Source organism: Hyla sarda, unplaced genomic scaffold (assembly GCF_029499605.1).
Source record: "Hyla sarda isolate aHylSar1 unplaced genomic scaffold, aHylSar1.hap1 scaffold_304, whole genome shotgun sequence".
Taxonomy (NCBI): domain Eukaryota; kingdom Metazoa; phylum Chordata; class Amphibia; order Anura; family Hylidae; genus Hyla; species Hyla sarda.
This window is the reverse complement of record NW_026609759.1, coordinates 117,364-140,337: the sequence shown is the minus strand read 5'-3', so window position 1 is coordinate 140,337 and position 22,974 is coordinate 117,364. Positions and strand designations below refer to the sequence as shown.

Here is a 22,974-nt window from a genome sequence, read left to right as displayed (position 1 = left end):
CTGTTGGGCCTATGTGTTAGCTCACACATCACTTGGGTATCCATGGTAACTACCACAACATGGTCATCTGCAGTTTACATCTAGCCCGTGGCATTGAATGGCATTTTAAAAGTGCTAAGGGTCCTGGTGCAATAATCCTCCCATGAGGATCAGCCTCAACGGCTTTGTAGATTGCACTCATGTCAGCAACTCCATATACATTTTTTTTTCTTCATGCTTCTTTCTTCATCCTTTTTTCTTTCTGTCATTCAGACTTTCATTCATTCGATCTCTCTCACTCACTTGCTTTAACTCATTTGTTCTCACTCACTCACTCACTCACTCAATCACTCACTCACTCATTCACTCTCACTCACTCTCACTCTCTCACTCACTCGCTCACTAAGTCAGTCTCTCTCTCTCTCTCTCTTTTTCTTTTTATATATATTTTTTTCCGTCTTCTTCTTCTTCTTCTTCTTCTTCTTCTTCTTCTTCAGACCCTGTCATAGCACTAATGCCTTTCCAATACCACCAGCAGATGGAGACACTCCATTGCAACATTGGTTGTGAGCGGCAGTTTCTAAAAACAAATGCCTCATGGCGGATTTCCCATCCATCAATGGATGGTAAATTTTGTTTTTATCATTCACTGACCACAGAAACCAATGCATGGTCAAGCAACAGCAATGACACACCCTTGTGTATAGGCATGAGACCCTCATGTCATTTAACAGGATTCAGCACCACCCACAAGACAGCTACCTGTCATGTCATGTCAAACCTGCACAGGTGTGCTAGATTATTATTATTTAGTTTTATTTTATTTTTTTACACCAATCAGTGTGCAAACATGGTCATTAAAACGCTAAATGAATAGACGTTCATAAACCAGTCAGTGCAACTCATCATTTTGGTCTCCAATTCTCAAACTCAAATTCTCACCCACGGAGGATTAAATGAGAATCTTTCTTGTTTAACACTGGAATGGGGTGGTGCACTGTTCACTACCCGAAGATACTGCCACATCGGGTCAATGCATAGGGCGACAGAAGCAAGCTTCCAAATCAGCTCCCTTTCTCAAAAATCCATTTAATTTATGGTCCCCAGATAGGGAACGTATGTATCAGTATGTGCTCACAAGTCACCCAAGTGCAAGTATTCACACAAAAAAAAACGTGCCTCAGGATGCGATCTGTCGCAAGATCCTTTCTTTTTTTACACTTGATCTAAGCCAAAAGGCCTAGAGGGGATAACCGGGAAAGGGGTGGACCCAACCATGTCCCCTTCATGAGCACTCACATTACTCATAGGAATGGAAGGAAGGCTGGCAGCCAACCAGCCTCCCATACACTTTCTGGGTGGGTGGCAGTCAGCCACCCATACATACATACAGCACAGGCTAAACCCACATCATCACTTAAAAAAAGGACAGGCGACCATTGCACTCTGATGGAGCATTTAGCAATGCAATCCATAGCCTGGCTTTTGCATGAACCCCCATCACTCCTCCTCTTGCATATAAGACAATATTTCAGATCTGCATATGAAAACAACACGCCTACCTTTGTTGCGCATAGCTGCCTGCCTGTCTCTAGTTACCCCACTGGCTGTAGCTGCGTCCCTTCCGACATGGAATAACACCAACTGTAACGATAAACTGAAAATTAACAGTATAAACCTGCATCATTTTGGACTCTGGTATTTGCTGAATCCGGGTGACCTGACAATCGATGGTGGTGCCGCTGGTGATTCTGGCCTTCTTGGAATCTGTTGGGCCTATGTGTTAGCTCACACATCACTTGGGTATCCATGGTAACTACCACAACATGGTCATCTGCAGTTTACATCTAGCCCGTGGCATTGAATGGCATTTTAAAAGTGCTAAGGGTCCTGGTGCAATAATCCTCCCATGAGGATCAGCCTCAACGGCTTTGTAGATTGCACTCATGTCAGCAACTCCATATACATTTTTTTTTCTTCATGCTTCTTTCTTCATCCTTTTTTCTTTCTGTCATTCAGACTTTCATTCATTCGATCTCTCTCACTCACTTGCTTTAACTCATTTGTTCTCACTCACTCACTCACTCACTCAATCACTCACTCACTCATTCACTCTCACTCACTCTCACTCTCTCACTCACTCGCTCACTAAGTCAGTCTCTCTCTCTCTCTCTCTTTTTCTTTTTATATATATTTTTTTCCGTCTTCTTCTTCTTCTTCTTCTTCTTCTTCTTCTTCAGACCCTGTCATAGCACTAATGCCTTTCCAATACCACCAGCAGATGGAGACACTCCATTGCAACATTGGTTGTGAGCAGCAGTTTCTAAAAACAAATGCCTCATGGCGGATTTCCCATCCATCAATGGATGGTAAATTTTGTTTTTATCATTCACTGACCACAGAAACCAATGCATGGTCAAGCAACAGCAATGACACACCCTTGTGTATAGGCATGAGACCCTCATGTCATTTAACAGGATTCAGCACCACCCACAAGACAGCTACCTGTCATGTCATGTCAAACCTGCACAGGTGTGCTAGATTATTATTATTTAGTTTTATTTTATTTTTTTACACCAATCAGTGTGCAAACATGGTCATTAAAACGCTAAATGAATAGACGTTCATAAACCAGTCAGTGCAACTCATCATTTTGGTCTCCAATTCTCAAACTCAAATTCTCACCCACGGAGGATTAAATGAGAATCTTTCTTGTTTAACACTGGAATGGGGTGGTGCACTGTTCACTACCCGAAGATACTGCCACATCGGGTCAATGCATAGGGCGACAGAAGCAAGCTTCCAAATCAGCTCCCTTTCTCAAAAATCCATTTAATTTATGGTCCCCAGATAGGGAACGTATGTATCAGTATGTGCTCACAAGTCACCCAAGTGCAAGTATTCACACAAAAAAAAACGTGCCTCAGGATGCGATCTGTCGCAAGATCCTTTCTTTTTTTACACTTGATCTAAGCCAAAAGGCCTAGAGGGGATAACCGGGAAAGGGGTGGACCCAACCATGTCCCCTTCATGAGCACTCACATTACTCATAGGAATGGAAGGAAGGCTGGCAGCCAACCAGCCTCCCATACACTTTCTGGGTGGGTGGCAGTCAGCCACCCATACATACATACAGCACAGGCTAAACCCACATCATCACTTAAAAAAAGGACAGGCGACCATTGCACTCTGATGGAGCATTTAGCAATGCAATCCATAGCCTGGCTTTTGCATGAACCCCCATCACTCCTCCTCTTGCATATAAGACAATATTTCAGATCTGCATATGAAAACAACACGCCTACCTTTGTTGCACATAGCTGCCTGCCTGTCTCTAGTTACCCCACTGGCTGTAGCTGCGTCCCTTCCGACATGGAATAACACCAACTGTAACGATAAACTGAAAATTAACAGTATAAACCTGCATCATTTTGGACTCTGGTATTTGCTGAATCCGGGTGACCTGACAATCGATGGTGGTGCCGCTGGTGATTCTGGCCTTCTTGGAATCTGTTGGGCCTATGTGTTAGCTCACACATCACTTGGGTATCCATGGTAACTACCACAACATGGTCATCTGCAGTTTACATCTAGCCCGTGGCATTGAATGGCATTTTAAAAGTGCTAAGGGTCCTGGTGCAATAATCCTCCCATGAGGATCAGCCTCAACGGCTTTGTAGATTGCACTCATGTCAGCAACTCCATATACATTTTTTTTTCTTCATGCTTCTTTCTTCATCCTTTTTTCTTTCTGTCATTCAGACTTTCATTCATTCGATCTCTCTCACTCACTTGCTTTAACTCATTTGTTCTCACTCACTCACTCACTCACTCAATCACTCACTCACTCATTCACTCTCACTCACTCTCACTCTCTCACTCACTCGCTCACTAAGTCAGTCTCTCTCTCTCTCTCTCTTTTTCTTTTTATATATATTTTTTTCCGTCTTCTTCTTCTTCTTCTTCTTCTTCTTCTTCTTCTTCTTCTTCTTCAGACCCTGTCATAGCACTAATGCCTTTCCAATACCACCAGCAGATGGAGACACTCCATTGCAACATTGGTTGTGAGCGGCAGTTTCTAAAAACAAATGCCTCATGGCGGATTTCCCATCCATCAATGGATGGTAAATTTTGTTTTTATCATTCACTGACCACAGAAACCAATGCATGGTCAAGCAACAGCAATGACACACCCTTGTGTATAGGCATGAGACCCTCATGTCATTTAACAGGATTCAGCACCACCCACAAGACAGCTACCTGTCATGTCATGTCAAACCTGCACAGGTGTGCTAGATTATTATTATTTAGTTTTATTTTATTTTTTTACACCAATCAGTGTGCAAACATGGTCATTAAAACGCTAAATGAATAGACGTTCATAAACCAGTCAGTGCAACTCATCATTTTGGTCTCCAATTCTCAAACTCAAATTCTCACCCACGGAGGATTAAATGAGAATCTTTCTTGTTTAACACTGGAATGGGGTGGTGCACTGTTCACTACCCGAAGATACTGCCACATCGGGTCAATGCATAGGGCGACAGAAGCAAGCTTCCAAATCAGCTCCCTTTCTCAAAAATCCATTTAATTTATGGTCCCCAGATAGGGAACGTATGTATCAGTATGTGCTCACAAGTCACCCAAGTGCAAGTATTCACACAAAAAAAAACGTGCCTCAGGATGCGATCTGTCGCAAGATCCTTTCTTTTTTTACACTTGATCTAAGCCAAAAGGCCTAGAGGGGATAACCGGGAAAGGGGTGGACCCAACCATGTCCCCTTCATGAGCACTCACATTACTCATAGGAATGGAAGGAAGGCTGGCAGCCAACCAGCCTCCCATACACTTTCTGGGTGGGTGGCAGTCAGCCACCCATACATACATACAGCACAGGCTAAACCCACATCATCACTTAAAAAAAGGACAGGCGACCATTGCACTCTGATGGAGCATTTAGCAATGCAATCCATAGCCTGGCTTTTGCATGAACCCCCATCACTCCTCCTCTTGCATATAAGACAATATTTCAGATCTGCATATGAAAACAACACGCCTACCTTTGTTGCACATAGCTGCCTGCCTGTCTCTAGTTACCCCACTGGCTGTAGCTGCGTCCCTTCCGACATGGAATAACACCAACTGTAACGATAAACTGAAAATTAACAGTATAAACCTGCATCATTTTGGACTCTGGTATTTGCTGAATCCGGGTGACCTGACAATCGATGGTGGTGCCGCTGGTGATTCTGGCCTTCTTGGAATCTGTTGGGCCTATGTGTTAGCTCACACATCACTTGGGTATCCATGGTAACTACCACAACATGGTCATCTGCAGTTTACATCTAGCCCGTGGCATTGAATGGCATTTTAAAAGTGCTAAGGGTCCTGGTGCAATAATCCTCCCATGAGGATCAGCCTCAACGGCTTTGTAGATTGCACTCATGTCAGCAACTCCATATACATTTTTTTTTCTTCATGCTTCTTTCTTCATCCTTTTTTCTTTCTGTCATTCAGACTTTCATTCATTCGATCTCTCTCACTCACTTGCTTTAACTCATTTGTTCTCACTCACTCACTCACTCACTCAATCACTCACTCACTCATTCACTCTCACTCACTCTCACTCTCTCACTCACTCGCTCACTAAGTCAGTCTCTCTCTCTCTCTCTCTTTTTCTTTTTATATATATTTTTTTCCGTCTTCTTCTTCTTCTTCTTCTTCTTCTTCTTCAGACCCTGTCATAGCACTAATGCCTTTCCAATACCACCAGCAGATGGAGACACTCCATTGCAACATTGGTTGTGAGCAGCAGTTTCTAAAAACAAATGCCTCATGGCGGATTTCCCATCCATCAATGGATGGTAAATTTTGTTTTTATCATTCACTGACCACAGAAACCAATGCATGGTCAAGCAACAGCAATGACACACCCTTGTGTATAGGCATGAGACCCTCATGTCATTTAACAGGATTCAGCACCACCCACAAGACAGCTACCTGTCATGTCATGTCAAACCTGCACAGGTGTGCTAGATTATTATTATTTAGTTTTATTTTATTTTTTTACACCAATCAGTGTGCAAACATGGTCATTAAAACGCTAAATGAATAGACGTTCATAAACCAGTCAGTGCAACTCATCATTTTGGTCTCCAATTCTCAAACTCAAATTCTCACCCACGGAGGATTAAATGAGAATCTTTCTTGTTTAACACTGGAATGGGGTGGTGCACTGTTCACTACCCGAAGATACTGCCACATCGGGTCAATGCATAGGGCGACAGAAGCAAGCTTCCAAATCAGCTCCCTTTCTCAAAAATCCATTTAATTTATGGTCCCCAGATAGGGAACGTATGTATCAGTATGTGCTCACAAGTCACCCAAGTGCAAGTATTCACACAAAAAAAAACGTGCCTCAGGATGCGATCTGTCGCAAGATCCTTTCTTTTTTTACACTTGATCTAAGCCAAAAGGCCTAGAGGGGATAACCGGGAAAGGGGTGGACCCAACCATGTCCCCTTCATGAGCACTCACATTACTCATAGGAATGGAAGGAAGGCTGGCAGCCAACCAGCCTCCCATACACTTTCTGGGTGGGTGGCAGTCAGCCACCCATACATACATACAGCACAGGCTAAACCCACATCATCACTTAAAAAAAGGACAGGCGACCATTGCACTCTGATGGAGCATTTAGCAATGCAATCCATAGCCTGGCTTTTGCATGAACCCCCATCACTCCTCCTCTTGCATATAAGACAATATTTCAGATCTGCATATGAAAACAACACGCCTACCTTTGTTGCACATAGCTGCCTGCCTGTCTCTAGTTACCCCACTGGCTGTAGCTGCGTCCCTTCCGACATGGAATAACACCAACTGTAACGATAAACTGAAAATTAACAGTATAAACCTGCATCATTTTGGACTCTGGTATTTGCTGAATCCGGGTGACCTGACAATCGATGGTGGTGCCGCTGGTGATTCTGGCCTTCTTGGAATCTGTTGGGCCTATGTGTTAGCTCACACATCACTTGGGTATCCATGGTAACTACCACAACATGGTCATCTGCAGTTTACATCTAGCCCGTGGCATTGAATGGCATTTTAAAAGTGCTAAGGGTCCTGGTGCAATAATCCTCCCATGAGGATCAGCCTCAACGGCTTTGTAGATTGCACTCATGTCAGCAACTCCATATACATTTTTTTTTCTTCATGCTTCTTTCTTCATCCTTTTTTCTTTCTGTCATTCAGACTTTCATTCATTCGATCTCTCTCACTCACTTGCTTTAACTCATTTGTTCTCACTCACTCACTCACTCACTCAATCACTCACTCACTCATTCACTCTCACTCACTCTCACTCTCTCACTCACTCGCTCACTAAGTCAGTCTCTCTCTCTCTCTCTCTTTTTCTTTTTATATATATTTTTTTCCGTCTTCGTCTTCTTCTTCTTCTTCTTCTTCTTCAGACCCTGTCATAGCACTAATGCCTTTCCAATACCACCAGCAGATGGAGACACTCCATTGCAACATTGGTTGTGAGCAGCAGTTTCTAAAAACAAATGCCTCATGGCGGATTTCCCATCCATCAATGGATGGTAAATTTTGTTTTTATCATTCACTGACCACAGAAACCAATGCATGGTCAAGCAACAGCAATGACACACCCTTGTGTATAGGCATGAGACCCTCATGTCATTTAACAGGATTCAGCACCACCCACAAGACAGCTACCTGTCATGTCATGTCAAACCTGCACAGGTGTGCTAGATTATTATTATTTAGTTTTATTTTATTTTTTTACACCAATCAGTGTGCAAACATGGTCATTAAAACGCTAAATGAATAGACGTTCATAAACCAGTCAGTGCAACTCATCATTTTGGTCTCCAATTCTCAAACTCAAATTCTCACCCACGGAGGATTAAATGAGAATCTTTCTTGTTTAACACTGGAATGGGGTGGTGCACTGTTCACTACCCGAAGATACTGCCACATCGGGTCAATGCATAGGGCGACAGAAGCAAGCTTCCAAATCAGCTCCCTTTCTCAAAAATCCATTTAATTTATGGTCCCCAGATAGGGAACGTATGTATCAGTATGTGCTCACAAGTCACCCAAGTGCAAGTATTCACACAAAAAAAAACGTGCCTCAGGATGCGATCTGTCGCAAGATCCTTTCTTTTTTTACACTTGATCTAAGCCAAAAGGCCTAGAGGGGATAACCGGGAAAGGGGTGGACCCAACCATGTCCCCTTCATGAGCACTCACATTACTCATAGGAATGGAAGGAAGGCTGGCAGCCAACCAGCCTCCCATACACTTTCTGGGTGGGTGGCAGTCAGCCACCCATACATACATACAGCACAGGCTAAACCCACATCATCACTTAAAAAAAGGACAGGCGACCATTGCACTCTGATGGAGCATTTAGCAATGCAATCCATAGCCTGGCTTTTGCATGAACCCCCATCACTCCTCCTCTTGCATATAAGACAATATTTCAGATCTGCATATGAAAACAACACGCCTACCTTTGTTGCACATAGCTGCCTGCCTGTCTCTAGTTACCCCACTGGCTGTAGCTGCGTCCCTTCCGACATGGAATAACACCAACTGTAACGATAAACTGAAAATTAACAGTATAAACCTGCATCATTTTGGACTCTGGTATTTGCTGAATCCGGGTGACCTGACAATCGATGGTGGTGCCGCTGGTGATTCTGGCCTTCTTGGAATCTGTTGGGCCTATGTGTTAGCTCACACATCACTTGGGTATCCATGGTAACTACCACAACATGGTCATCTGCAGTTTACATCTAGCCCGTGGCATTGAATGGCATTTTAAAAGTGCTAAGGGTCCTGGTGCAATAATCCTCCCATGAGGATCAGCCTCAACGGCTTTGTAGATTGCACTCATGTCAGCAACTCCATATACATTTTTTTTTCTTCATGCTTCTTTCTTCATCCTTTTTTCTTTCTGTCATTCAGACTTTCATTCATTCGATCTCTCTCACTCACTTGCTTTAACTCATTTGTTCTCACTCACTCACTCACTCACTCAATCACTCACTCACTCATTCACTCTCACTCACTCTCACTCTCTCACTCACTCGCTCACTAAGTCAGTCTCTCTCTCTCTCTCTCTTTTTCTTTTTATATATATTTTTTTCCGTCTTCTTCTTCTTCTTCTTCTTCTTCTTCTTCTTCTTCAGACCCTGTCATAGCACTAATGCCTTTCCAATACCACCAGCAGATGGAGACACTCCATTGCAACATTGGTTGTGAGCGGCAGTTTCTAAAAACAAATGCCTCATGGCGGATTTCCCATCCATCAATGGATGGTAAATTTTGTTTTTATCATTCACTGACCACAGAAACCAATGCATGGTCAAGCAACAGCAATGACACACCCTTGTGTATAGGCATGAGACCCTCATGTCATTTAACAGGATTCAGCACCACCCACAAGACAGCTACCTGTCATGTCATGTCAAACCTGCACAGGTGTGCTAGATTATTATTATTTAGTTTTATTTTATTTTTTTACACCAATCAGTGTGCAAACATGGTCATTAAAACGCTAAATGAATAGACGTTCATAAACCAGTCAGTGCAACTCATCATTTTGGTCTCCAATTCTCAAACTCAAATTCTCACCCACGGAGGATTAAATGAGAATCTTTCTTGTTTAACACTGGAATGGGGTGGTGCACTGTTCACTACCCGAAGATACTGCCACATCGGGTCAATGCATAGGGCGACAGAAGCAAGCTTCCAAATCAGCTCCCTTTCTCAAAAATCCATTTAATTTATGGTCCCCAGATAGGGAACGTATGTATCAGTATGTGCTCACAAGTCACCCAAGTGCAAGTATTCACACAAAAAAAAACGTGCCTCAGGATGCGATCTGTCGCAAGATCCTTTCTTTTTTTACACTTGATCTAAGCCAAAAGGCCTAGAGGGGATAACCGGGAAAGGGGTGGACCCAACCATGTCCCCTTCATGAGCACTCACATTACTCATAGGAATGGAAGGAAGGCTGGCAGCCAACCAGCCTCCCATACACTTTCTGGGTGGGTGGCAGTCAGCCACCCATACATACATACAGCACAGGCTAAACCAACATCATCACTTAAAAAAAGGACAGGCGACCATTGCACTCTGATGGAGCATTTAGCAATGCAATCCATAGCCTGGCTTTTGCATGAACCCCCATCACTCCTCCTCTTGCATATAAGACAATATTTCAGATCTGCATATGAAAACAACACGCCTACCTTTGTTGCACATAGCTGCCTGCCTGTCTCTAGTTACCCCACTGGCTGTAGCTGCGTCCCTTCCGACATGGAATAACACCAACTGTAACGATAAACTGAAAATTAACAGTATAAACCTGCATCATTTTGGACTCTGGTATTTGCTGAATCCGGGTGACCTGACAATCGATGGTGGTGCCGCTGGTGATTCTGGCCTTCTTGGAATCTGTTGGGCCTATGTGTTAGCTCACACATCACTTGGGTATCCATGGTAACTACCACAACATGGTCATCTGCAGTTTACATCTAGCCCGTGGCATTGAATGGCATTTTAAAAGTGCTAAGGGTCCTGGTGCAATAATCCTCCCATGAGGATCAGCCTCAACGGCTTTGTAGATTGCACTCATGTCAGCAACTCCATATACATTTTTTTTTCTTCATGCTTCTTTCTTCATCCTTTTTTCTTTCTGTCATTCAGACTTTCATTCATTCGATCTCTCTCACTCACTTGCTTTAACTCATTTGTTCTCACTCACTCACTCACTCACTCAATCACTCACTCACTCATTCACTCTCACTCACTCTCACTCTCTCACTCACTCGCTCACTAAGTCAGTCTCTCTCTCTCTCTCTCTTTTTCTTTTTATATATATTTTTTTCCGTCTTCTTCTTCTTCTTCTTCTTCTTCTTCTTCTTCAGACCCTGTCATAGCACTAATGCCTTTCCAATACCACCAGCAGATGGAGACACTCCATTGCAACATTGGTTGTGAGCAGCAGTTTCTAAAAACAAATGCCTCATGGCGGATTTCCCATCCATCAATGGATGGTAAATTTTGTTTTTATCATTCACTGACCACAGAAACCAATGCATGGTCAAGCAACAGCAATGACACACCCTTGTGTATAGGCATGAGACCCTCATGTCATTTAACAGGATTCAGCACCACCCACAAGACAGCTACCTGTCATGTCATGTCAAACCTGCACAGGTGTGCTAGATTATTATTATTTAGTTTTATTTTATTTTTTTACACCAATCAGTATGCAAACATGGTCATTAAAACGCTAAATGAATAGACGTTCATAAACCAGTCAGTGCAACTCATCATTTTGGTCTCCAATTCTCAAACTCAAATTCTCACCCACGGAGGATTAAATGAGAATCTTTCTTGTTTAACACTGGAATGGGGTGGTGCACTGTTCACTACCCGAAGATACTGCCACATCGGGTCAATGCATAGGGCGACAGAAGCAAGCTTCCAAATCAGCTCCCTTTCTCAAAAATCCATTTAATTTATGGTCCCCAGATAGGGAACGTATGTATCAGTATGTGCTCACAAGTCACCCAAGTGCAAGTATTCACACAAAAAAAAACGTGCCTCAGGATGCGATCTGTCGCAAGATCCTTTCTTTTTTTACACTTGATCTAAGCCAAAAGGCCTAGAGGGGATAACCGGGAAAGGGGTGGACCCAACCATGTCCCCTTCATGAGCACTCACATTACTCATAGGAATGGAAGGAAGGCTGGCAGCCAACCAGCCTCCCATACACTTTCTGGGTGGGTGGCAGTCAGCCACCCATACATACATACAGCACAGGCTAAACCCACATCATCACTTAAAAAAAGGACAGGCGACCATTGCACTCTGATGGAGCATTTAGCAATGCAATCCATAGCCTGGCTTTTGCATGAACCCCCATCACTCCTCCTCTTGCATATAAGACAATATTTCAGATCTGCATATGAAAACAACACGCCTACCTTTGTTGCACATAGCTGCCTGCCTGTCTCTAGTTACCCCACTGGCTGTAGCTGCGTCCCTTCCGACATGGAATAACACCAACTGTAACGATAAACTGAAAATTAACAGTATAAACCTGCATCATTTTGGACTCTGGTATTTGCTGAATCCGGGTGACCTGACAATCGATGGTGGTGCCGCTGGTGATTCTGGCCTTCTTGGAATCTGTTGGGCCTATGTGTTAGCTCACACATCACTTGGGTATCCATGGTAACTACCACAACATGGTCATCTGCAGTTTACATCTAGCCCGTGGCATTGAATGGCATTTTAAAAGTGCTAAGGGTCCTGGTGCAATAATCCTCCCATGAGGATCAGCCTCAACGGCTTTGTAGATTGCACTCATGTCAGCAACTCCATATACATTTTTTTTTCTTCATGCTTCTTTCTTCATCCTTTTTTCTTTCTGTCATTCAGACTTTCATTCATTCGATCTCTCTCACTCACTTGCTTTAACTCATTTGTTCTCACTCACTCACTCACTCACTCAATCACTCACTCACTCATTCACTCTCACTCACTCTCACTCTCTCACTCACTCGCTCACTAAGTCAGTCTCTCTCTCTCTCTCTCTTTTTCTTTTTATATATATTTTTTTCCGTCTTCGTCTTCTTCTTCTTCTTCTTCTTCTTCAGACCCTGTCATAGCACTAATGCCTTTCCAATACCACCAGCAGATGGAGACACTCCATTGCAACATTGGTTGTGAGCAGCAGTTTCTAAAAACAAATGCCTCATGGCGGATTTCCCATCCATCAATGGATGGTAAATTTTGTTTTTATCATTCACTGACCACAGAAACCAATGCATGGTCAAGCAACAGCAATGACACACCCTTGTGTATAGGCATGAGACCCTCATGTCATTTAACAGGATTCAGCACCACCCACAAGACAGCTACCTGTCATGTCATGTCAAACCTGCACAGGTGTGCTAGATTATTATTATTTAGTTTTATTTTATTTTTTTACACCAATCAGTGTGCAAACATGGTCATTAAAACGCTAAATGAATAGACGTTCATAAACCAGTCAGTGCAACTCATCATTTTGGTCTCCAATTCTCAAACTCAAATTCTCACCCACGGAGGATTAAATGAGAATCTTTCTTGTTTAACACTGGAATGGGGTGGTGCACTGTTCACTACCCGAAGATACTGCCACATCGGGTCAATGCATAGGGCGACAGAAGCAAGCTTCCAAATCAGCTCCCTTTCTCAAAAATCCATTTAATTTATGGTCCCCAGATAGGGAACGTATGTATCAGTATGTGCTCACAAGTCACCCAAGTGCAAGTATTCACACAAAAAAAAACGTGCCTCAGGATGCGATCTGTCGCAAGATCCTTTCTTTTTTTACACTTGATCTAAGCCAAAAGGCCTAGAGGGGATAACCGGGAAAGGGGTGGACCCAACCATGTCCCCTTCATGAGCACTCACATTACTCATAGGAATGGAAGGAAGGCTGGCAGCCAACCAGCCTCCCATACACTTTCTGGGTGGGTGGCAGTCAGCCACCCATACATACATACAGCACAGGCTAAACCCACATCATCACTTAAAAAAAGGACAGGCGACCATTGCACTCTGATGGAGCATTTAGCAATGCAATCCATAGCCTGGCTTTTGCATGAACCCCCATCACTCCTCCTCTTGCATATAAGACAATATTTCAGATCTGCATATGAAAACAACACGCCTACCTTTGTTGCACATAGCTGCCTGCCTGTCTCTAGTTACCCCACTGGCTGTAGCTGCGTCCCTTCCGACATGGAATAACACCAACTGTAACGATAAACTGAAAATTAACAGTATAAACCTGCATCATTTTGGACTCTGGTATTTGCTGAATCCGGGTGACCTGACAATCGATGGTGGTGCCGCTGGTGATTCTGGCCTTCTTGGAATCTGTTGGGCCTATGTGTTAGCTCACACATCACTTGGGTATCCATGGTAACTACCACAACATGGTCATCTGCAGTTTACATCTAGCCCGTGGCATTGAATGGCATTTTAAAAGTGCTAAGGGTCCTGGTGCAATAATCCTCCCATGAGGATCAGCCTCAACGGCTTTGTAGATTGCACTCATGTCAGCAACTCCATATACATTTTTTTTTCTTCATGCTTCTTTCTTCATCCTTTTTTCTTTCTGTCATTCAGACTTTCATTCATTCGATCTCTCTCACTCACTTGCTTTAACTCATTTGTTCTCACTCACTCACTCACTCACTCAATCACTCACTCACTCATTCACTCTCACTCACTCTCACTCTCTCACTCACTCGCTCACTAAGTCAGTCTCTCTCTCTCTCTCTCTTTTTCTTTTTATATATATTTTTTTCCGTCTTCTTCTTCTTCTTCTTCTTCTTCTTCTTCTTCTTCAGACCCTGTCATAGCACTAATGCCTTTCCAATACCACCAGCAGATGGAGACACTCCATTGCAACATTGGTTGTGAGCAGCAGTTTCTAAAAACAAATGCCTCATGGCGGATTTCCCATCCATCAATGGATGGTAAATTTTGTTTTTATCATTCACTGACCACAGAAACCAATGCATGGTCAAGCAACAGCAATGACACACCCTTGTGTATAGGCATGAGACCCTCATGTCATTTAACAGGATTCAGCACCACCCACAAGACAGCTACCTGTCATGTCATGTCAAACCTGCACAGGTGTGCTAGATTATTATTATTTAGTTTTATTTTATTTTTTTACACCAATCAGTGTGCAAACATGGTCATTAAAACGCTAAATGAATAGACGTTCATAAACCAGTCAGTGCAACTCATCATTTTGGTCTCCAATTCTCAAACTCAAATTCTCACCCACGGAGGATTAAATGAGAATCTTTCTTGTTTAACACTGGAATGGGGTGGTGCACTGTTCACTACCCGAAGATACTGCCACATCGGGTCAATGCATAGGGCGACAGAAGCAAGCTTCCAAATCAGCTCCCTTTCTCAAAAATCCATTTAATTTATGGTCCCCAGATAGGGAACGTATGTATCAGTATGTGCTCACAAGTCACCCAAGTGCAAGTATTCACACAAAAAAAAACGTGCCTCAGGATGCGATCTGTCACAAGATCCTTTCTTTTTTTACACTTGATCTAAGCCAAAAGGCCTAGAGGGGATAACCGGGAAAGGGGTGGACCCAACCATGTCCCCTTCATGAGCACTCACATTACTCATAGGAATGGAAGGAAGGCTGGCAGCCAACCAGCCTCCCATACACTTTCTGGGTGGGTGGCAGTCAGCCACCCATACATACATACAGCACAGGCTAAACCCACATCATCACTTAAAAAAAGGACAGGCGACCATTGCACTCTGATGGAGCATTTAGCAATGCAATCCATAGCCTGGCTTTTGCCTGAACCCCCATCACTCCTCCTCTTGCATATAAGACAATATTTCAGATCTGCATATGAAAACAACACGCCTACCTTTGTTGCACATAGCTGCCTGCCTGTCTCTAGTTACCCCACTGGCTGTAGCTGCGTCCCTTCCGACATGGAATAACACCAACTGTAACGATAAACTGAAAATTAACAGTATAAACCTGCATCATTTTGGACTCTGGTATTTGCTGAATCCGGGTGACCTGACAATCGATGGTGGTGCCGCTGGTGATTCTGGCCTTCTTGGAATCTGTTGGGCCTATGTGTTAGCTCACACATCACTTGGGTATCCATGGTAACTACCACAACATGGTCATCTGCAGTTTACATCTAGCCCGTGGCATTGAATGGCATTTTAAAAGTGCTAAGGGTCCTGGTGCAATAATCCTCCCATGAGGATCAGCCTCAACGGCTTTGTAGATTGCACTCATGTCAGCAACTCCATATACATTTTTTTTTCTTCATGCTTCTTTCTTCATCCTTTTTTCTTTCTGTCATTCAGACTTTCATTCATTCGATCTCTCTCACTCACTTGCTTTAACTCATTTGTTCTCACTCACTCACTCACTCACTCAATCACTCACTCACTCATTCACTCTCACTCACTCTCACTCTCTCACTCACTCGCTCACTAAGTCAGTCTCTCTCTCTCTCTCTCTTTTTCTTTTTATATATATTTTTTTCCGTCTTCTTCTTCTTCTTCTTCTTCTTCTTCTTCTTCTTCTTCAGACCCTGTCATAGCACTAATGCCTTTCCAATACCACCAGCAGATGGAGACACTCCATTGCAACATTGGTTGTGAGCAGCAGTTTCTAAAAACAAATGCCTCATGGCGGATTTCCCATCCATCAATGGATGGTAAATTTTGTTTTTATCATTCACTGACCACAGAAACCAATGCATGGTCAAGCAACAGCAATGACACACCCTTGTGTATAGGCATGAGACCCTCATGTCATTTAACAGGATTCAGCACCACCCACAAGACAGCTACCTGTCATGTCATGTCAAACCTGCACAGGTGTGCTAGATTATTATTATTTAGTTTTATTTTATTTTTTTACACCAATCAGTGTGCAAACATGGTCATTAAAACGCTAAATGAATAGACGTTCATAAACCAGTCAGTGCAACTCATCATTTTGGTCTCCAATTCTCAAACTCAAATTCTCACCCACGGAGGATTAAATGAGAATCTTTCTTGTTTAACACTGGAATGGGGTGGTGCACTGTTCACTACCCGAAGATACTGCCACATCGGGTCAATGCATAGGGCGACAGAAGCAAGCTTCCAAATCAGCTCCCTTTCTCAAAAATCCATTTAATTTATGGTCCCCAGATAGGGAACGTATGTATCAGTATGTGCTCACAAGTCACCCAAGTGCAAGTATTCACACAAAAAAAAACGTGCCTCAGGATGCGATCTGTCGCAAGATCCTTTCTTTTTTTACACTTGATCTAAGCCAAAAGGCCTAGAGGGGATAACCGGGAAAGGGGTGGACCCAACCATGTCCCCTTCATGAGCACTCACATTACTCATAGGAATGGAAGGAAGGCTGGCAGCCAACCAGCCTCCCATACACTTTCTGGGTGGGTGGCAGTCAGCCACCCATACATACATACAGCACAGGCTAAACCCACATCATCACTTAAAAAAAGGACAGGCGACCATTGCACTCTGATGGAGCATTTAGCAATGCAATCCATAGCCTGGCTTTTGCATGAACCCCCATCACTCCTCCTCTTGCATATAAGACAATATTTCAGATCTGCATATGAAAACAACACGCCTACCTTTGTTGCACATAGCTGCCTGCCTGTCTCTAGTTACCCCACTGGCTGTAGCTGCGTCCCTTCCGACATGGAATAACACCAACTGTAACGATAAACTGAAAATTAACAGTATAAACCTGCATCATTTTGGACTCTGGTATTTGCTGAATCCGGGTGACCTGACAATCGATGGTGGTGCCGCTGGTGATTCTGGCCTTCTTGGAATCTGTTGGGCCTATGTGTTAGCTCACACATCACTTGGGTATCCATGGTAACTACCACAACATGGTCATCTGCAGTTTACATCTAGCCCGTGGCATTGAATGGCATTTTAAAAGTGCTAAGGGTCCTGGTGCAATAATCCTCCCATGAGGATCAGCCTCAACGGCTTTGTAGATTGCACTCATGTCAGCAACTCCATATACATTTTTTTTTCTTCATGCTTCTTTCTTCATCCTTTTTTCTTTCTGTCATTCAGACTTTCATTCATTCGATCTCTCTCACTCACTTGCTTTAACTCATTTGTTCTCACTCACTCACTCACTCAATCACTCACTCACTCATTCACTCTCACTCTCACTCTCTCACTCACTCGCTCACTAAGTCAGTCTCTCTCTCTCTCTCTCTTTTTCTTTTTATATATATTTTTTTCCGTCTTCTTCTTCTTCTTCTTCTTCTTCAGACCCTGTCATAGCACTAATGCCTTTCCAATACCACCAGCAGATGGAGACACTCCATTGCAACATTGGTTGTGAGCAGCAGTTTCTAAAAACAAATGCCTCATGGCGGATTTCCCATCCATCAATGGATGGTAAATTTTGTTTTTATCATTCACTGACCACAGAAACCAATGCATGGTCAAGCAACAGCAATGACACACCCTTGTGTATAGGCATGAGACCCTCATGTCATTTAACAGGATTCAGCACCACCCACAAGACAGCTACCTGTCATGTCATGTCAAACCTGCACAGGTGTGCTAGATTATTATTATTTAGTTTTATTTTATTTTTTTACACCAATCAGTGTGCAAACATGGTCATTAAAACGCTAAATGAATAGACGTTCATAAACCAGTCAGTGCAATTCATCATTTTGGTCTCCAATTCTCAAACTCAAATTCTCACCCACGGAGGATTAAATGAGAATCTTTCTTGTTTAACACTGGAATGGGGTGGTGCACTGTTCACTACCCGAAGATACTGCCACATCGGGTCAATGCATAGGGCGACAGAAGCAAGCTTCCAAATCAGCTCCCTTTCTCAAAAATCCATTTAATTTATGGTCCCCAGATAGGGAACGTATGTATCAGTATGTGCTCACAAGTCACCCAAGTGCAAGTATTCACACAAAAAAAAACGTGCCTCAGGATGCGATCTGTCGCAAGATCCTTTCTTTTTTTACACTTGATCTAAGCCAAAAGGCCTAGAGGGGATAACCGGGAAAGGGGTGGACCCAACCATGTCCCCTTCATGAGCACTCACATTACTCATAGGAATGGAAGGAAGGCTGGCAGCCAACCAGCCTCCCATACACTTTCTGGGTGGGTGGCAGTCAGCCACCCATACATACATACAGCACAGGCTAAACCCACATCATCACTTAAAAAAAGGACAGGCGACCATTGCACTCTGATGGAGCATTTAGCAATGCAATCCATAGCCTGGCTTTTGCATGAACCCCCATCACTCCTCCTCTTGCATATAAGACAATATTTCAGATCTGCATATGAAAACAACACGCCTACCTTTGTTGCACATAGCTGCCTGCCTGTCTCTAGTTACCCCACTGGCTGTAGCTGCGTCCCTTCCGACATGGAATAACACCAACTGTAACGATAAACTGAAAATTAACAGTATAAACCTGCATCATTTTGGACTCTGGTATTTGCTGAATCCGGGTGACCTGACAATCGATGGTGGTGCCGCTGGTGATTCTGGCCTTCTTGGAATCTGTTGGGCCTATGTGTTAGCTCACACATCACTTGGGTATCCATGGTAACTACCACAACATGGTCATCTGCAGTTTACATCTAGCCCGTGGCATTGAATGGCATTTTAAAAGTGCTAAGGGTCCTGGTGCAATAATCCTCCCATGAGGATCAGCCTCAACGGCTTTGTAGATTGCACTCATGTCAGCAACTCCATATACATTTTTTTTTCTTCATGCTTCTTTCTTCATCCTTTTTTCTTTCTGTCATTCAGACTTTCATTCATTCGATCTCTCTCACTCACTTGCTTTAACTCATTTGTTCTCACTCACTCACTCACTCACTCAATCACTCACTCACTCATTCACTCTCACTCACTCTCACTCTCTCACTCACTCGCTCACTAAGTCAGTCTCTCTCTCTCTCTCTCTTTTTCTTTTTATATATATTTTTTTCCGTCTTCTTCTTCTTCTTCTTCTTCTTCTTCTTCAGACCCTGTCATAGCACTAATGCCTTTCCAATACCACCAGCAGATGGAGACACTCCATTGCAACATTGGTTGTGAGCAGCAGTTTCTAAAAACAAATGCCTCATGGCGGATTTCCCATCCATCAATGGATGGTAAATTTTGTTTTTATCATTCACTGACCACAGAAACCAATGCATGGTCAAGCAACAGCAATGACACACCCTTGTGTATAGGCATGAGACCCTCATGTCATTTAACAGGATTCAGCACCACCCACAAGACAGCTACCTGTCATGTCATGTCAAACCTGCACAGGTGTGCTAGATTATTATTATTTAGTTTTATTTTATTTTTTTACACCAATCAGTGTGCAAACATGGTCATTAAAACGCTAAATGAATAGACGTTCATAAACCAGTCAGTGCAACTCATCATTTTGGTCTCCAATTCTCAAACTCAAATTCTCACCCACGGAGGATTAAATGAGAATCTTTCTTGTTTAACACTGGAATGGGGTGGTGCACTGTTCACTACCCGAAGATACTGCCACATCGGGTCAATGCATAGGGCGACAGAAGCAAGCTTCCAAATCAGCTCCCTTTCTCAAAAATCCATTTAATTTATGGTCCCCAGATAGGGAACGTATGTATCAGTATGTGCTCACAAGTCACCCAAGTGCAAGTATTCACACAAAAAAAAACGTGCCTCAGGATGCGATCTGTCGCAAGATCCTTTCTTTTTTTACACTTGATCTAAGCCAAAAGGCCTAGAGGGGATAACCGGGAAAGGGGTGGACCCAACCATGTCCCCTTCATGAGCACTCACATTACTCATAGGAATGGAAGGAAGGCTGGCAGCCAACCAGCCTCCCATACACTTTCTGGGTGGGTGGCAGTCAGCCACCCATACATACATACAGCACAGGCTAAACCCACATCATCACTTAAAAAAAGGACAGGCGACCATTGCACTCTGATGGAGCATTTAGCAATGCAATCCATAGCCTGGCTTTTGCATGAACCCCCATCACTCCTCCTCTTGCATATAAGACAATATTTCAGATCTGCATATGAAAACAACACGCCTACCTTTGTTGCACATAGCTGCCTGCCTGTCTCTAGTTACCCCACTGGCTGTAGCTGCGTCCCTTCCGACATGGAATAACACCAACTGTAACGATAAACTGAAAATTAACAGTATAAACCTGCATCATTTTGGACTCTGGTATTTGCTGAATCCGGGTGACCTGACAATCGATGGTGGTGCCGCTGGTGATTCTGGCCTTCTTGGAATCTGTTGGGCCTATGTGTTAGCTCACACATCACTTGGGTATCCATGGTAACTACCACAACATGGTCATCTGCAGTTTACATCTAGCCCGTGGCATTGAATGGCATTTTAAAAGTGCTAAGGGTCCTGGTGCAATAATCCTCCCATGAGGATCAGCCTCAACGGCTTTGTAGATTGCACTCATGTCAGCAACTCCATATACATTTTTTTTTCTTCATGCTTCTTTCTTCATCCTTTTTTCTTTCTGTCATTCAGACTTTCATTCATTCGATCTCTCTCACTCACTTGCTTTAACTCATTTGTTCTCACTCACTCACTCACTCACTCAATCACTCACTCACTCATTCACTCTCACTCACTCTCACTCTCTCACTCACTCGCTCACTAAGTCAGTCTCTCTCTCTCTCTCTCTTTTTCTTTTTATATATATTTTTTTCCGTCTTCTTCTTCTTCTTCTTCTTCTTCTTCTTCTTCAGACCCTGTCATAGCACTAATGCCTTTCCAATACCACCAGCAGATGGAGACACTCCATTGCAACATTGGTTGTGAGCAGCAGTTTCTAAAAACAAATGCCTCATGGCGGATTTCCCATCCATCAATGGATGGTAAATTTTGTTTTTATCATTCACTGACCACAGAAACCAATGCATGGTCAAGCAACAGCAATGACACACCCTTGTGTATAGGCATGAGACCCTCATGTCATTTAACAGGATTCAGCACCACCCACAAGACAGCTACCTGTCATGTCATGTCAAACCTGCACAGGTGTGCTAGATTATTATTATTTAGTTTTATTTTATTTTTTTACACCAATCAGTGTGCAAACATGGTCATTAAAACGCTAAATGAATAGACGTTCATAAACCAGTCAGTGCAACTCATCATTTTGGTCTCCAATTCTCAAACTCAAATTCTCACCCACGGAGGATTAAATGAGAATCTTTCTTGTTTAACACTGGAATGGGGTGGTGCACTGTTCACTACCCGAAGATACTGCCACATCGGGTCAATGCATAGGGCGACAGAAGCAAGCTTCCAAATCAGCTCCCTTTCTCAAAAATCCATTTAATTTATGGTCCCCAGATAGGGAACGTATGTATCAGTATGTGCTCACAAGTCACCCAAGTGCAAGTATTCACACAAAAAAAAACGTGCCTCAGGATGCGATCTGTCGCAAGATCCTTTCTTTTTTTACACTTGATCTAAGCCAAAAGGCCTAGAGGGGATAACCGGGAAAGGGGTGGACCCAACCATGTCCCCTTCATGAGCACTCACATTACTCATAGGAATGGAAGGAAGGCTGGCAGCCAACCAGCCTCCCATACACTTTCTGGGTGGGTGGCAGTCAGCCACCCATACATACATACAGCACAGGCTAAACCCACATCATCACTTAAAAAAAGGACAGGCGACCATTGCACTCTGATGGAGCATTTAGCAATGCAATCCATAGCCTGGCTTTTGCATGAACCCCCATCACTCCTCCTCTTGCATATAAGACAATATTTCAGATCTGCATATGAAAACAACACGCCTACCTTTGTTGCACATAGCTGCCTGCCTGTCTCTAGTTACCCCACTGGCTGTAGCTGCGTCCCTTCCGACATGGAATAACACCAACTGTAACGATAAACTGAAAATTAACAGTATAAACCTGCATCATTTTGGACTCTGGTATTTGCTGAATCCGGGTGACCTGACAATCGATGGTGGTGCCGCTGGTGATTCTGGCCTTCTTGGAATCTGTTGGGCCTATGTGTTAGCTCACACATCACTTGGGTATCCATGGTAACTACCACAACATGGTCATCTGCAGTTTACATCTAGCCCGTGGCATTGAATGGCATTTTAAAAGTGCTAAGGGTCCTGGTGCAATAATCCTCCCATGAGGATCAGCCTCAACGGCTTTGTAGATTGCACTCATGTCAGCAACTCCATATACATTTTTTTTTCTTCATGCTTCTTTCTTCATCCTTTTTTCTTTCTGTCATTCAGACTTTCATTCATTCGATCTCTCTCACTCACTTGCTTTAACTCATTTGTTCTCACTCACTCACTCA

General features: G+C 43.3%; 13 pseudogenes; all 13 read right to left on the bottom strand.

Moving 5' to 3' along the window:
* Positions 1-966: 966 nt before the first annotated feature.
* LOC130327951 (U2 spliceosomal RNA) lies at positions 967-1,230 on the bottom strand (annotated as a pseudogene).
* A 1,479-nt stretch (positions 1,231-2,709) lies between these two features.
* LOC130327949 (U2 spliceosomal RNA) lies at positions 2,710-2,973 on the bottom strand (annotated as a pseudogene).
* Positions 2,974-4,464: 1,491 nt separating this feature from the next.
* Positions 4,465-4,728, bottom strand: LOC130327947 (U2 spliceosomal RNA; annotated as a pseudogene).
* Positions 4,729-6,204: 1,476 nt separating this feature from the next.
* On the bottom strand, positions 6,205-6,468 carry LOC130327946 (U2 spliceosomal RNA; annotated as a pseudogene).
* A 1,476-nt stretch (positions 6,469-7,944) lies between these two features.
* LOC130327945 (U2 spliceosomal RNA) lies at positions 7,945-8,208 on the bottom strand (annotated as a pseudogene).
* Positions 8,209-9,690: 1,482 nt separating this feature from the next.
* On the bottom strand, positions 9,691-9,954 carry LOC130327944 (U2 spliceosomal RNA; annotated as a pseudogene).
* Positions 9,955-11,433: 1,479 nt separating this feature from the next.
* Positions 11,434-11,697, bottom strand: LOC130327943 (U2 spliceosomal RNA; annotated as a pseudogene).
* Positions 11,698-13,173: 1,476 nt separating this feature from the next.
* Positions 13,174-13,437, bottom strand: LOC130327942 (U2 spliceosomal RNA; annotated as a pseudogene).
* A 1,482-nt stretch (positions 13,438-14,919) lies between these two features.
* On the bottom strand, positions 14,920-15,183 carry LOC130327918 (U2 spliceosomal RNA; annotated as a pseudogene).
* A 1,485-nt stretch (positions 15,184-16,668) lies between these two features.
* LOC130327941 (U2 spliceosomal RNA) lies at positions 16,669-16,932 on the bottom strand (annotated as a pseudogene).
* Positions 16,933-18,394: 1,462 nt separating this feature from the next.
* Positions 18,395-18,658, bottom strand: LOC130327940 (U2 spliceosomal RNA; annotated as a pseudogene).
* Positions 18,659-20,134: 1,476 nt separating this feature from the next.
* On the bottom strand, positions 20,135-20,398 carry LOC130327938 (U2 spliceosomal RNA; annotated as a pseudogene).
* Positions 20,399-21,877: 1,479 nt separating this feature from the next.
* Positions 21,878-22,141, bottom strand: LOC130327937 (U2 spliceosomal RNA; annotated as a pseudogene).
* Between the last annotated feature and the right edge of the window lie 833 nt (positions 22,142-22,974).